We start from the raw sequence: 16,161 nt of genomic DNA, 5'->3' as shown, positions 1-16,161 counted from the left end.
TGTTTTTTAGTTTTCTGTTGTAGTTGATTTCTAGTTTCATACCATTGTGATCAGAGAAGATGCTTGATACGATTTCAATCTTCTTTAACTTATTGAGACTTGTTTTGTGTCCTAACATGGGGTCTATCCTAGAGAATGTACCATGAGCACTTGAAAAGAATGTATATTCTGCTGTGATGGGGTGAAAGGTTCTGAAGATATCAATTAAATTCAGTTAATCTTGTGTGTCATTAACGGCCACTGTTTTTTTGTTAATTTTCTGTCTAGAGGTTGTATCCATTGATGTTAATGGGGTATTAAAATCCCCTACTATTGCCTGACCAGATGGTGGCACAGTAGATAGAGCATTGGACTGGGATGCAGAGGACCCAGGTTTGAGACCCCGAGGTTGCCAGATTGAGTGCGGGCTCATCTGGTTTGAGCAAAGCTTACTAGCTTGGACCCAAAGTCGCTGACTCGAGCAAGGGATTACTCAGTCTGCTGAAGGCCCACGGTCAAGGCACATATGAGAAAGCAATCAATGAACAACTAAGATTTAACAATAAAAAACTGATGATTCATGCTTATCTCTCCCCATTTCTGTCTGTCTGTCCCTATCTATCCCTCTCTCTGACTCTCTCTCTCTGTCTCTGTAAAAAAATAAAATATAAAAGTTAAAAAAAAAAACCTACTATTATAGTATTGCTTTCAATCTTGCCCTGTATGTTCATCAAAATCTGCTTTAGCCTGACCAATCGGTGGTGCAGTGGATAGATCGTGGGACTGGGATGTGGAGGACCCAGGTTCGAGACCCCTAGGTCGCCAGCTTGAGCACGAGCTCATTTGACTTGAGCAAGGCTCACCAGCTTGAGCCCAAGGTCGCTGGCTTGCGCAAGGGGTCACTTGGTCTGCTGTAGCCCCCCCCCCATCAAGGCACATATGAGAAATCAATCAATGAACAACTAAGGAATCACAACAAAGAATTGATGTTCCTCATCTCTCTCCCTTCCTGTCTGTCTGTCCCTATCTGTCACTCTCTCTGACTCTCTCACAAGAAAAAAAAAAAGTAAAAAAAATCTGCTTAATATATTTATGTGCTCCTATATTAGAAGCCTAAATATTTACAATGGTTATATCCTCCTGTTGGATTGCTCCCTTTATCATTATGTAGTGACCTTCTTTATCCCTTACTATAGCCTTTGATTTAAAGGCTATTTTGTGTGATATATGTATTGCTACCATAGCTTTTCTTTTTCATTTACATTTGCGTGAAATACTTTTTTCCATCCCTTCACTTTCAGTCTATGTGTATCTTTTGTTTTGAGGTGGGTCTCTTGTAGACAGCATATGTATCGGTCTTGTTTTCTTATCCACACAGCTACCCTATGTCTTTTGATTGGAGCATTTAATCCATTTACATTTAAGGTTATTTTTGGCATGTACTTATTTACTGCCATTTTATTCTTTAAATCTACAATCCTTTTTTTCTCAATTTCTTTTTCTTCCTTTGCTCTTTTTACAGCAGGCCCCTTAACATTTCTTGCAGCATTGGTTTGGTTCTAATGAATTTCTTGAGTATTTTTTTGGTCTGGGGAGCTTTTTATTTCTCCTTCAATTTTTGCCGTGGACCAGCGCAGCTCCTAATAATGGTGCAGAATTAAGGAAACATACTCATCAAGAAAAAATGGGACTGGGAGGATTCTTCAAATGCTGATGGCAATATCCGAATGCCCCAATAGCCCCAGTTTGCTTTATTATATAGCCATATGCAAATCAAGGAAGTCCTTGTTACAAAGTTACACATCCAAGGCTAAAGCAGGAACTCTCCCAAGGCAAAAACAGGGTGTATTAGTGAAATCTACCAACATCTGAAAACAAACAAAGAGTCAAAAGAAGGGCATGTAAATAGCTTCCAGCAACCCAAGGAAACAAGTGAAGTGGGTGCAAATAATAGCCAAATATGGAGATGGAGGGGGGGAGAACTCAGCTTTTTGCTAAGCCTGAAATCTACAATGGCTTTCTGCCATTTATGCTCCACAACATATCCCCCTTTTCTTTTTTATTTTTATTTTGTGTGCTGAGATTTGCACTCATCTGATTTCCTAGTTTCCCAGATTCTAATTTGGAGGCAGACTGAAAAAATACAGAACAAACACAAAATTAGTATAGCCAATGCTAACAGATACCCAAACAAACATTCTAATACATTACAGTGATTAAAGCCTTTAAGCAAATTCTTGGCCAATATAACAAGAATCTATAAAAGAGTAATGTCCTTAACATGTTCACCAAGTCCAAGTTGGCACCAACACCATTCCAAATATCTGCAAATGCAACCCAACCCCAGTTCAGTCCATTTAAAGCTGTCACAGGAGCAGGAGTCCAGGAAACACATCAGGAAAAGTCCACATGGCACTGGAATTGCTGTCACATTTCCACACTCTGCAGCTAGTGTCAAAGTCCCAATGACCACTGCTTCTAGCTGGTAATGATTCAGGTAGACTGGAAAAGCCATCTGCAGCATGTGTGGTGATGGAGCTTTTGTTCTCCTTAGCCTGGAGAGATGAGACCAGGGTGCTTTTCCCTGGAACTCTGCAACCATGGAGTGGTGAAGAGAACCTTGGGATACACTAAGCTGGGTGGCAAAGGTAAATTCATAATAGAAGTTGGCAAAAAGGAGAAAGAGAGCTCTAAATTAGGAGTAGGTCCCAGCCTAAAATATGAGTGGGGCATTGAGGCAGGAGGAATAAAGGAAAACTATATATTAAACAAGGTAGCAGAAAATAGGACTATCAACACCTACAACAGAGATCTTTGAGGGAAGAATAAAAAACCTGAATATTCAGGCAAGACAGTTAAGTGGCCCTTGTGTAAATGAGATCAGTTTACCTGCTACTTGGAAGAAATACCCTAGGCTCATCCACAGTGTCATAGATGGGGCCGATGGCCCTGGGCACCTTCAGCCTTCATTGGCAAATCCCAGCACGCTGGGCAAGGTTAAGTCACAGGTGGCTAGAGCAGGGCTGGAAGAGACTGAACCCTCCCTTAGAGGAGAGAGGGGGAAGCCTACTTTCTAGTGTCCCTTTTTCCTCACAGCAAAGGCATGTAAGCCTGGCAGGCTTTGACTCAAATGACCTTACTTTCCACTATTGAAGCAAGGCCCAGATGGAGTCCTATGAGGCCCCGTTGGGGCGTTGGAGCCTTTGAGAGTGCATGCTGAGAACTACTATTTCACCTGATCCCTTCTGGGCTTTTTCTGCCTCTTGGTCATTATAGACCTTAAAAGCCATGCTCAGAAGATCTCACTGAAGTGTTTGAGGAACCCTATCCACCTATATATCTGGAGCTATTTGGAAAAAGACAAAACAGTGTTATTAGCTGAATCAAATAAAAGAGGGTAGAAGTTTGCAGGAGAAAAAGATTTGGCATCTTCTGTTCGTCAGCATTCAAAAGAAATTTTTTAAAGATAAGGTAGATTTGCAGGAGTTCCAGGATATGACTCCCTCTTTTATATATATATATATATATATATATATATATATATATATATATATATATATATATTTTTTTTTTTTTTTTTTTTTTTTTTTTTCATTTTTCTGAAGCTGGAAACAGGGAGAGACAGTCAGACAGACTCCCGCATGCGCCCGACCGGGATCCACCCGGCACGCCCACCAGGGGCGGTGCTCTGCCCCCCAGGGGGCGATGCTCCGCCCATCCTGGGCGCCGCCATATTGCGACCAGAGCCACTCTAGCGCCTGAGGCAGAGGCCACAGAGCCATCCCCAGCGCCCGGGCCATCTCTGCTCCAGTGGAGCCTTGGCTGCGGGAGGGGAAGAGAGAGACAGAGAGGAAAGCACGGCAGAGGGGTGGAGAAGCAAATGGGCGCTTCTCCTGTGTGCCCTGGCCGGGAATCGAACCCGGGTCCTCCGCACACTAGGCCGACGCTCTACTGCTGAGCCAACCGGCCAGGGCTCTTTTATATATTTTTAAAAATTGACCTTAAATTATTTGCTGGGTATACTTTAATAATACCTTGACTTTAAAGATTGTAAAAAATGCCCATAATTCGAAAGGTTTGACAAAATACAGTAAATGCTTTTGCTACATACTCAGGAGCATTGTCAGTTTTAATCACATCAGGAAGTCCAATAACAGAACATGCATAGACAATGAGTTATAACATGCTTAGCAGCCTCTCCTGTTCTGGCAGAGGTTACTATAAATCCAGAATAAGTATCCACTGTAACGTGGACAATGGACTGTTTGCCAAATGAAGGTATATGAGTAACATCCATTTGCCAAAGTTGTCCTGGTAGGAGTCCTCGAAGGTTAACTCCAAATGAAGGGACAGATTGTAGTACAGGACACCTCGGACAGGATTTAACAATCTGCCATGCTGCTTCTCGAAAAAGTTGAAACTGTTTACACAGGGCTGCAGCGTTCTGGTGATAAATAGTATGAGACTGGATTGCTTGATCTGTCATGGTTGCTCCAAATAATTTTCTTTTGGGTAGTTTGATCAACAAGGGCATTCCCTTGTGCTAAAGCTCCAGGGAACATGGAGTGAGCTCAAATATGTCCTATAAAACATGGAGCTCTATGTTGACGTACAAATCTTTGAAGAAGGAGAAACTGCTGAAATAGTTCATCAGCAGTTGTCCCTAAGACAGCAGTCTCTATAGTGGAAACAACCATAAGTAAATATTTGCTGTCTGTATACAGACTAAAGGAGGAACATGGCAAATGCTGAAAAGCCATGATAATGGCATGTAGTTCTACACTTTGAGCTTAAAATTAGGTGACTGTTACAGTATAAACTTGTCCTTTGATTATTAAGCCTGCTATTCCTGAGCTGGACCCATCAGTAAAGACTGTAGGTGCTTCAGGAATGGGCTCATTAACAATTGATTTAGGAAATACAGATGTAACTATTTTATCAGCTGGGTAGTGAGAATCAATTTGCCTGTAAAATTTGCAAAAGCAATTTGCCATTTAGTGGGTTTCCCAGAGCCATTGTTGTTGATCCTTTGAAAAAAGGAACAATAATTTGAGGCTCAAAACCTATAAACTGTAAGAGTCGCTTACGCCCCTTGATAATCAAGGAGGCGACAAGATCAAAATATGAAGATAAAACTTTCTTAGGAGTAACAGCTAAATGAATCCATTCAGTAGGACCTGAAGCTTGCCACAATAGTCCCAATGGAGTGTAACTTTAGGGAAAAATTAGTAAGACAATTGATTCTTCAGGATTTATGCATTTTAGTTGTGCTTGTTGCAAGGCTTTTTCTACAAGCTTGCTGTCCTAGCCTGACCTGTGATGGCACAGTGGATAAAGCGTCGACCTGGAAATGCTGAGGTCATCAGTTCAAAACCCTGGGCTTGCCTGGTCAAGGCACATATGAGAGTTGATGCTTCCTGCTCCCCCCTTCTTTCTCTCTGTCTCTCTCTCTTTTCTAAAATGAATAAATAAAATAAAATAATTTAAAAAAAAAAAGCTTGCTGTCCTACAGCTGTAAGTAGCCAAGAAGAAACTAGTTCAGCAGAGCCTCTAAGAGATTATCAAAAAGTGGTTTCCATTCCCCAGTAGTTAATTTCAAGGAAAGTCTAAGCCAATTAATGTCTCTTAACAGTTTCTGGAAATCGTTTAAAGTTTGCAAATGATCTGTATTTCTAATTTCTGTGGACAAAGTTGTTGTCCCTCAAAAATTTGTCCTAAATAATAAAAAGGTAAAGATTGCTATACTTTTTTAGGAGCTATATAAAGTCCTGATTCTTTCAAAGAATATTCTAGTTGTTGCAAAATGATCAACACAGCGTCTTTATCTGGATGAGCGATAAGAATATTATCCATATAATGAATTATGTATGCCTTAGGGTGCTGCCTTGTACTGGAGAGATAGCTTGAGCAACATGTTTTTGGCACAAGGTGGGACAATTAGCCATACCTTGAGGCAAAATTCTCCACCTGTAGCGGTCCATTGGACCCTGGAAATTAAGTGAAGGAACACTGAATGCAAAATGCTTGCAATCATGAGGGTTTAAAGGAATAGTAAAAAAGCAATCCTTCAAATCAACAACTACAAGGTGATAATTCCATGGAATGGCAGTAGGAGAAGGGAGTCCTAGATGGAGAGGACCCATAATTTCCATAGTCTCATTTATTGCTCTCCAATCTTGTAATAGCCTCCAGTTTCTCTATTTCTTTCTTTTTTTTAAAAGATTTTATGTATTCATTATAGAGAGAGAAGAGAGAGAGAGAGAGAGAAGGGGGGAGGAGCAGGAAGCATCAACTCCCATATGTGCCTTGACCAGGCAAGCCCAGGGTTTTGAACCGGCAACCTCAGCATTTCCAGGTTGACTCTTTATCCACTGTGCCACCACAGGTCAGGCTCCGATTTCTTTTTTTTTTCTTTTTTAAAAAAATTAATTAATATTTATTCATTTTAGAGAGGAGAGTGAGAGAGAGAGAGAGAGAAGGGGGAGGAGCAGGAAGCATCAACTCCCATATGTGCCTTGACCAGGCAAGCCCAGGGTTTTGAACCGGTGACCTCAGCATTCCAGGTCAACGCTTTATCCACTGTGCCACCACAGGTCAGGCTTTGATTTCTTTATTTTTTTTTCTTTTTTTTGTATATTTCTGAAGTTGGAAATGGGGAGGCAGTCAGACAGACTCCCGCATGTGCCCGACCAGGATCCACCCGGCATGCCCACAAGGGGGCGATGCTTTGCCCATCTGGGGCGTCGCTCTGTTGCAACCAGAGCCATTCTAGCACCTGAGGCAGAGGCCACAGAGCCATCCTCAGTGCCCAGGCCAACTTTGCTCCAATGGAGTCCCGGCTGCGGGAGGGGAAGAGAGAGACAGAGAGGAAGGAGAGGGGGAGAGGTGGAGAAGCAGATTGGTGCCTCTCCTGTGTGCCCTGGCCGGGAATTGAACCCAGGACTCCTGCACGCCAGGCGGACGCTCTACCACTGAGCCAACCGGCCAGGGCCTCTGGTTTCTTTTTAATGACAAATATAGGTGTATTCCATGGGCTATTAGATGATTCAATGTGCCCAAGCTGTAGCTGTTCTTGTACCAATTGAGCAGCTGCCCTAAGTTTCTCCTGTGAAAGGGTCCATTGGTCTACACATACCAGCTTATCTGATTTCCAAGTAATTGGGGCTGCACAATGCATTATTGGGGTAGCAGGAGCTACCAAGGCCCCTATGCTAAATTTTTATTTATTTATATTTTTTCTTTTCAGGGACAGAGATAGAGAGTCAGAGGAGGGATAGATAGGGACAGACAGACAGGAACGGAGAGAGATGAGAAGCATCAATCATCAGTTTTTCGTTGTGGCTCCTTAGTTCATTGATTGCTTTCTCATATGTGCCTTGACCACGGGCCTTCAGCAGACCGAGTAACCCCTTGCTTGAGCCAGCGACCTTGGGTCTAAGCTGGTGAGCATTTTTTATTTTGCTCAAGCCAGATGAGCCTGCACTCAAGCTGGCAACCTTGGGGTCTCGAACCTGGGTCCTCGGCATCCCAGTCCATCGCTCTACCATTGCGCCACTGCCTGGTCAGGCTATGCTAAATTTTGATATCCTAATCCACACCTTCTGGTATTGGGTGCCACTTCTATGAGGGTGAGAATTCCCCACTGTTCTTTTCCCTAGACCCTTAGTGGGCAAAAATCCCTGATTGAGTATTTGAGTACTGACTAAACCATTAGGACTAACAAGCAACGCTCCCATATTTTTCAAAACATCTCTACCCCACAAATTAACTGGCAATCCAGAGAGCACATAAGGCTGAAAAAGTCCAGAATGACCTTCTTTATCTTCCCATTGTAAAAAACTAGAACTTTGTTGAGGGGATTTACTCTGCTCTATACCTTGTAATTCTGTGGCTGTTGCATGAGTGGGCCAGGAAGGAGGCCAATGTAGCTTAGCAATAACAGATACATCAGCTCCAGTATCTAAAAGTCCTTTAAATTTACATCCTTGTATTGTTAGTTCCATTTCAGGGCATTCCTGACCTATTTTTTGAATCTAATTGGCAAAATCAGAGGAGCCAAATTACCAGTTTCCCTGGGGCCCCTTTTGCAGGATGTGGCCTGAGAAGCAGAATTAGCATCCTTATCAAATTCTTCTAACTGCCTGAATTAGCTGTGAGACAAATTCTTGAAATGACTTTTTAGGGCCCTGCTTAATTTTGCTCAATTCCTTTGTCTTGCCTAACTAAGTATAACCTTACACATAAACAAGACAATTTACACACAAAAAAACACAAGTATAACATATAACTTTGATTAATCCTAAATCTTAAATTGCTATTTGGCTCCTAACTCTGAACACATTTCACAATGCACTAACCAAATTAGTAAGTCTTAAGGATCTACATTCTATTCTATTTAAACTTAAATGAGCGCTCCTTATAAGTTCTAAAAACATTTTATTTTTTATAAATATTAGAGCCAGCATTTCCAATTTTTGCATGCAAAAAAACTTAATTCAGGCCTTAAAAACTGACACATTTTAGACAACATTAAACAAAGACTAAACAGAAACAAGAATTAGACGAACCAGACAAACCAGAGAGAAACCCGGGATTTCAGAGCACATCCAGATTAGAAAGATGCTTGCCTGATATTAATAAGGGCATTTTCAGACAGAGAGACTGAAGGATGTGACTAAACAAAATCTCCCTGAGAAAATTTGCTCTCAGCAGCTGCTGGGATACTTTCTATAGTCAGATCCAACACAGGCCCCCCGCCTCAATTTCCAGGCAAAGAATAAGAAAGAAACAAAATGATAGTTCAGAAGATTGTAGTTAAAACATTAAAGAAAATTAGACCATGACAGAAAAAGCTGTAATTTTTCTAATATCCATTCTCAAGGATGTCCAACTTCCACAACAAATAATCACCCCCGGAGAGACAAGCACGAACAATTGCCTTCCAGTCATTTGGGGGAAGAGCCTTTGCACTAATAGTATCTGATAAACCAAGTGAAAAAGGGGCAGTAGGCCCATACTGAACACAAGCAAGTTTAAGCTCTTTCAGAGTTCTAAAAGGTACAGATTCATGTTCTGGCACTAGTCTCCCTGTATCATCCTGTCTTTCTACAACAGGAAAACAGGTAAAGCCAGTTATTGTTTCCCCTACATTTCAAGCCTGGTCTATAGATTGTTGGAGGGGGGATTTCCCATATTTTGAGCTATAGACTCCACAATCAGCCTGATAAGGGAATAGAGGAGCAGAGGATTGAATGTAGGAAGGAGCTGAGGGCAGCGGAGGCCCCGCGGCTAAGGCAGCCATAGCCACAGATTTTTCATCCCCCGAGTCATCCTCAGACTTCAAGTTATCCTCATATTCACATCCCTCTGTTTCCAGTTCACCCCATACCCCTCAGATGACAATTTCTCTTCATACGGAAACATTTCTACAAAAAGATTCCTTATTTTTTACCCTATCTGTCCCATAATCTTTTACTCCCGACTACAGTTTCCCCCAAAACTTTCTTTACTCACTGTGCACACTTCACTTTAGGGAGTTCTATCACCTTCCTTCAGTTTTAGTTTCCTGGTAGTCATACTCAAGTCTTCTGTTCGGGCGCCACTTGCCGTGGACCAGTGCAGCTCCTAATAACGGTGCAGAATTAAGGAAACATACTCATCAAGAAAAAATAGGACCGGGAGAACTCTTCAAATGCTGATGGCAATATCCAAGTGCCCCATAGCCCCAGTTTGCTTTATTATATAGCCATATGCAAATCAAGGAAGTCCTTGATACAAAGTTACACATCCAAGGCTAAAGCAGGAACTCTCCCAAGGCAAAAACAGGATGCATTAGTGATATCTACCAACATCTGAAAACAAACAAAGTCAAAAGAAGGGCATGTAAATTGTTTCCAGCAACCCCAGGAAGCAAGAGAAGTGGGTGCAAATAATAGCCAAATATGGAGATGGAGGGGGGAGAACTCAACCTTTTGCTAAACCTTGAATCTACAATGGCTTTCTGCCATTTATGGTCCACAACAAATTTTAAACAATAGCTTTCCTGGATAAAGTAGTCTTGGTTGTAGGTTCTTGTTTTGCATCACTTTAAATATTTTTTACCATTCCCTCTGGCCTGAAGTGTTTCTATTGAGAAGGCAGATGTCATTCTTATGAGGGCTCCTCTGTAGGTAATTAATTACTTTTCTCTTGCAGTTTTTAGTGTTTTTTTTTTTGGTCTCTTAACTTTGACACTTTATTATGATGTGTCTTGCTGTAGGCCTCCTTGGGTTCCTCTTTAATGAGACCCTCTGTGTTTCTTGGACTTGTGTGAATTTTTCCTTTGTCTATTTAGGGAAATTTTCAGTTATGATTTCTTCAAACATGTTCTTTTTCCCTTACTCGTTCTCTTCTCCTTCAGGAACCCCTATGATGTGGATGTTGTTTCTCTCCATGTTGTCACAGAGCTCTCTTAGAGTTTCCTCAGTCTTTTTGTGCCTCTTTTTGTTTTTCTGCTTTACTTCTGTGCTTATGTTTATCTTGCCCTCTAAATTGCTGATTCCACCCTCTGCTTCATCCAGCCTGCTGTTGATTCCTTCTAGTGCAAATTCATTTCTGATATTATATTTATCATTTTTGACTGGTTCTTTTTTATGATTTCAATGTTGTTGTTGTTTGATGCTTGCTATCTCTTTATTTAGGTGCTCATTATATTCATCTATTGTTGCTCTAAGATTCTTGAGCATCCTAAAAATCATTGTTTTAATCTCTGTATCTGGGATTTTGGTTACTTCCATGTCATTCAGTTCTTTTTCTGGGGATTTCTCTTGCTGATTCATTTGGGTCACATTTCTCTGTCTGCCCATTTTGTCTGTGTATTAGGTAGCACTTGTCTGACTGTAATTTTTGTGTGGTCTTTTTGAAGAAAATGGGCTCGGTGGTACTGTCCTCCAGGCCATGTGTTTTCCTTGTTCTAGGAATGCTTCTTGAGGGTACTATTTTTCCTCCTGTTGTATGTGAATATTGAATGCAGTTGGTCCTTTCATGGGTACAGTTATCCCTTCAGGCTGGCTGGCTCTAAAGGTCAACCTTGGTTATCTGTATTACACACTGTGCAATATCTGTCCTGTTTGGTGTATTTATTCTCCACAGTGTCTGGTGCCTGCTAGACTCCACCTTTGGGTGTGCTGCTTGTATAAGTAGTTGAGTCTAGAGTTGGTGCTGTCTGCCACCCACTACCAGTAGTGTTGGCTGTAGTTCTTCTTGGGTTGGTGACAGCTGTTGTTTGTAACCTGCAGAGGGCTACCAGTCTGCAGCTACTGCACTTTTCACTGTTTGTGTCTGTATTTTCTGTGTCTGTGTACTGTGGGAGAGGCCAACCTTTGTATAAGGATTAGCTTCCTCCTGCTTAGAGATGACCACAGCTCCATAGAAGCCCCAAGCTCTGTAAGATTTGTCTCCACTTTTCAGCTGCTCCTCCTCCTCTTGCAGCTGCCTGGTCTTCCCACAGAGTCTTCTGTAGTAAGACTGTAATGTGGGCTCAGGTTGGCCTCACCCAACCAACCCCTCTACAGGTTGCATGCACACTTGGTGGGTTAGGGGAGCTGAGTTTGTGAATACAACGTTTGTGGGACTCCCTACTTCAGGAGTCTCTTGGTAAGGAGCTCAGTACAGAGAATGTGGCCCCTACTCCAGAGCTTGATCTCTCAGCCACTGCTGGATACTCAAATTTTATTTCTCCCCAACAAGGTGAGCAGCAGGTTGAGACTGAGTGTGGCCGACAGTCCCCTCTTCAGAAATTCTTTCAGCTGTTGAAACCCTGGTCTCAGGGATGAAGACTGAGAGTCCTCTCCTGGGGCTGACTGTGCCCCTCCCAAAGGTGGCTAAGCCCCTTGACCAGATCTAACAATAGACTCACAGGGACTCACACTTTAAATGTCCATGCTCCAAGCTTCTCTCCTTTCCCCCTGTGGAATCTAGCTTAGCAGGACAGAATATCCAGCACCCAGCCCAGGTGACTGTGATGCTCCACCCTATCCAATGCACATAAGCCCCTGTGCCAGTGCTGATCACAGAGAGTGGAATTGCCTCAGCTATGCCGGTTGTGAGGAGATTTTTGTTAGGATACCACTCTAGCAAGAGTTGGTAGGTTCTGAATTGATGCTTTCCACAGCTGGCTCCTGGATGTGCCAGCCCTGGGCCTCCCAAGCAGAAACCCAGTGCAGATCATTGGGAGACATTGCCCATGACTGGCCCTCAGCTACTTTTTTGGAGCTACAAGCAATTCAGAGTTTGTGGCTGCCTCTGCTAGACCCAGGTGTACATAGAAATATATAGCTGCACTCCTAGGCTGACTTTCACCCACCCTGGTGCACTCTGGTTCCCTCAAACAACCAAGTTTCCCTGAGTCTCACCTCCTGCAGCCTGTCTGCTGGCTGCTTGATGGACTCAACCATTGAAAAAACCTCTGCTGGAGTCAAGAGCAGGGGTTGGGAACCATTTTGGCTGAGACAGCCATGAACGCCACATATTTTAAAATGTAATTCCGTGAGAGCCATACAACAACCCGTGTAATTCCATGAGAGCTATACAACAAGCCGTGTAATTCCGTGAGAGCCATATAATGACCCCGTATACCTTTTGCATTATCTAATAAAAATTTGGTGTTGTCCCGGAGTACAGCTGTGATTGGCTCCAGCCACCTGCAACCATGAACATGAGTGGTAGGAAATGAATGGATTATAATACATGAGAATGTTTTATATTTTTAATGTTATTTTTTTTATTATTAAAGATTTTTCTGCATGCCAGATGCAGCCATCAAAAGAGCCACATCTGGGCCCTGGCCAGTTGGCTCAGCGGTAGAGTGTCGGCCTGGCGTGCGGGGGACCTGGGTTCGATTCCCGGCCAGGGCACATGGGAGAAGCGCCCATTTGCTTCTCCACCCCCCCTCCCTCTCTGTCTCTCTCTTCCCCTCCTGCAGCCAAGGCTCCATTGGAGCAAAGATGCCTGGGCGCTGGGGATGGCTCCTTGGCCTCTGCCCCAGGCGCTAGAGTGGCTCTGGTCGCAGCAGAGCGATGCCCCGGAGGGGCAGAGCATCGGCCCCTGGTGGGCAGAGCATCGCCCCTGGTGGGCGTGCCGGGTGGATCCCGGTTAGGCGCATGCAGGAGTCTGTCTGACTGTCTCTCCCCGTTTCCAGCTTCAGAAAAAAAAAAAAAAAAGAGCCACACCTGGCTCGCAAGCCATAGGTTCCCGACCCCTGGCCTAGAGCCTGCAGCAATTAGGCAATTAGAAAGGGTGGTGGGTGTGGCTCTACCCCTAAGCCCCAGGTGTCAGTCTGTCCAGACTTTTTTCCCACACAGTAGGGTGTGGTCCCAGGAGTCTGGTGGGTGTGGCCTCTGAGACCCAGAGATGTGATCTGCCCACCCACAGTTTCAACTGAGTCTCTTGTGAGGTGGAAGCACCAGTCATAGACTCTGGAGAGTGTGGGGGGAGCTCTGGTCTCAACACCAAAAAATTGAGTCACTGACGTGCCCCCTGCTTCCTGGCCTCTCAGAATGGCCCATCGCCATGACAGGTAGGAGAGATTCCCGAGGGTGGAGCAGTTGCTTTTCTCCCAGGTTGATGCCTCTCAGAGGGGACTGCTCCACCCAAAAAAGATGGCGACTGTGGTACTAGAGAATGATTCAGCACAGGGCTTCCGGTGGCCATCCCCCACAGTGTCTCTCCCAGGGCTTCGAACTTTACACTCTCCTTCTGCAACTCCAGTCCTCTCAGCTCTCCCCTCCAGAGCCCCAGGTAAGTGGCTGTGAATGAGTTATTCTGCATGGGCCCTTTAAAATGGAATCTGCATCCGAGAGCTGTGTTTCTTTCTCGCAGACAGAAACCCAGCTCTTTTCACAGCTAAATGCTGTCTGGGTGCCTCTTCTAGGCTCTGGGGCTCTAGGCTAGGACTCTGGGCCTGGGGCTGAGGACTCACACCTCTCCTGGCAATCCAACCTGCCATGAGAGTCCCCTGGGGCCTCTGCTCGCTCCAAGCGGGGCAGCCCTTTCCGTGTCTCCACCCTTCCTACCAGTCTTGGTGTGACTTCCTCGGTGATCTTTGGTTAAAGAGTCATCTTAGTTTAGTCTAAAGTTGGTTTTTCAATGATTGTTCTTAAATTAAGTTGTAATGCAATTTGGTCCTGGGAGGTGGCAGCTGGAACATCCGCATACTCCATTGCCATTTTTCTTTCCTCAGAAGTTTGTTTTTGTTTTGCAATTGCAGCAAGTGCTGCAGACGTTGCTTTTTCAACTTGAGACCTTCATCAATTTCTGATCTTATGATTCTTCTTTCTGCAGAGTTTTAAAATAATCTTTTAGAACCTTCCCTCCCCCACCAGGTTTTGTGAAAACTTTTGCAGAATCACCTAACATTTTAGAAGCTTTTAATATCTTGTTTCTTAGCAAATATTTAAAAGTTTTAAAAATCATGGTTAATGTGTTAATTTTGGAGTCAAAGAAGTTATTGTTTCTTTCAAAAATCTTAAATTAAAACTATAATTTTTTCCAGGCTTACTAACATGCAGATCTTCATTGCTTTTTAGTTTTTCTCAGTTTGGTGAGGGCACTGATTCTTAGCCTACCTACCTGCTGATGGAGAGTGTCTCTGTCCATTATGGCATGAAGCCTAACCTGTGGTTCTCTGGAAAGAGCCCTGCCTCTGAATTCTTCTGGCCTATGTGCAGCTGGAAGCAGAGGAAGGGCCCTGCTCATCCTTGAGTGACCTGGCAGGGCAAGGTCACTTAAACAACTTGAAGGCTGTTCTTGGTATTGACACCAAAAGCAGGGCAGCAGGCATACAGTGGTTCCACAGACTCATGATGTCCTCATATGCTTGTGGGATAGAGTGTTACATAGTTATCAGCTCTACTCCCCTAGCACAACAGCCTCTTCTTTAAACGTATAAAATAAATGGGTTTTCCAGGCTCAGTGTCACTGTGTCTCCATCAGAGCACAATGTCCCACTTTACCCAAACTCTATCTATGTCTTTGTGTTTTTCTTTTATTCTCCATCGTCCCCGCTCAGGTCTTCACTTTCCTGTGCTGGTCGTGGCAGTTTTCTGTTTACTCATCCCCCCATGTTTCCATAGCTGTAGTTGAGTCCTGTAACTCTATGCACATCATCTACACCACGATGAAGCACCATGATTGTGCAATCATATTTAACATTGAGGCCACCTACCACATATGTCAATATCAGAGCCCTGAGCAGATAAATTTCGCAGAGAGCTGCTGTCCAGTTGAGCCTGAATCACAAGCCTCGAGGTTTCCACTGTAACTCCAGTGGGAGCAGGTCCAGGTTTCCTGGTCTCTTAAATCAGGGAAACCACTGCTTGGTTGCCTTCCTTTACTGAGTCCAGAAGTGGATGTTTCCCCACCAGAGCCCTGGTAGGTGGTAAGGACCACTACCACCTTCACCTTCTCCCTGCATGGTTTTCCTGGATTTGGCAGAAAAGACAGAGGACCACAGCACTGTGGTTGTTCAGGGAGGGAGCTAGGTGAGCTGGTGTACCGACTCCTTTCTGGTGGTTTATAAAACATGACTCAGTGGCTTCTACAGCAGAAATTAGTGTTAGATGCGAAACAAGAAAGCATTATTAATGGCCAGGGGAAATGTCTTCCTGCCGAGTGATGCTGAAGGAGGTGGGTTTCTGTTAAGGTCTGGAGTTCTTTCTCTGTGTCATTGACTTCCTTAGCCTCAGTGCCCAGCACAGCCCATGACTTGCCTATAAATGATGCTTCAGAAAGTGTTTGGGTAGCTTAATGGAAAACCTCAGAGAGGTGACGAGGGTCTGTGCCTCCCTGATCAGCAAGCCTGGGGAGAGGGGAGAAAATGAAGGTGGCACAGTCAGGATGCCAGGACCGTAGGCTCCTGGGCACGTCTTGATCACCAAGGGGCTTGTGCCCATAGGCTCTGCTCCCACTGGCCCTGGAAGACTGATGTGGGCAAACAAAAGCAGCCCAGGCTCTTGCCAAGCTCACTAACACCTCTAAACCAGAGATGATGTTTCCTGGGAGGAAGATGTATGTCTTCCTGATCCAGCCCTGGCCTCTCTTCCACCCATCACTGGGTTCTGATGGCCTCCAATCTGGGCTGTGGCTTCTTCTTAGGACCAACAGGAAATGGCTTTGTTGAATCCTGGAATAGGGAGGGAAGCCTCC

Source organism: Saccopteryx bilineata, chromosome 4, assembly GCF_036850765.1.
Source record: "Saccopteryx bilineata isolate mSacBil1 chromosome 4, mSacBil1_pri_phased_curated, whole genome shotgun sequence".
NCBI classification, from domain to species: domain Eukaryota; kingdom Metazoa; phylum Chordata; class Mammalia; order Chiroptera; family Emballonuridae; genus Saccopteryx; species Saccopteryx bilineata.
Note: the sequence above shows the minus strand (reverse complement) of the source record.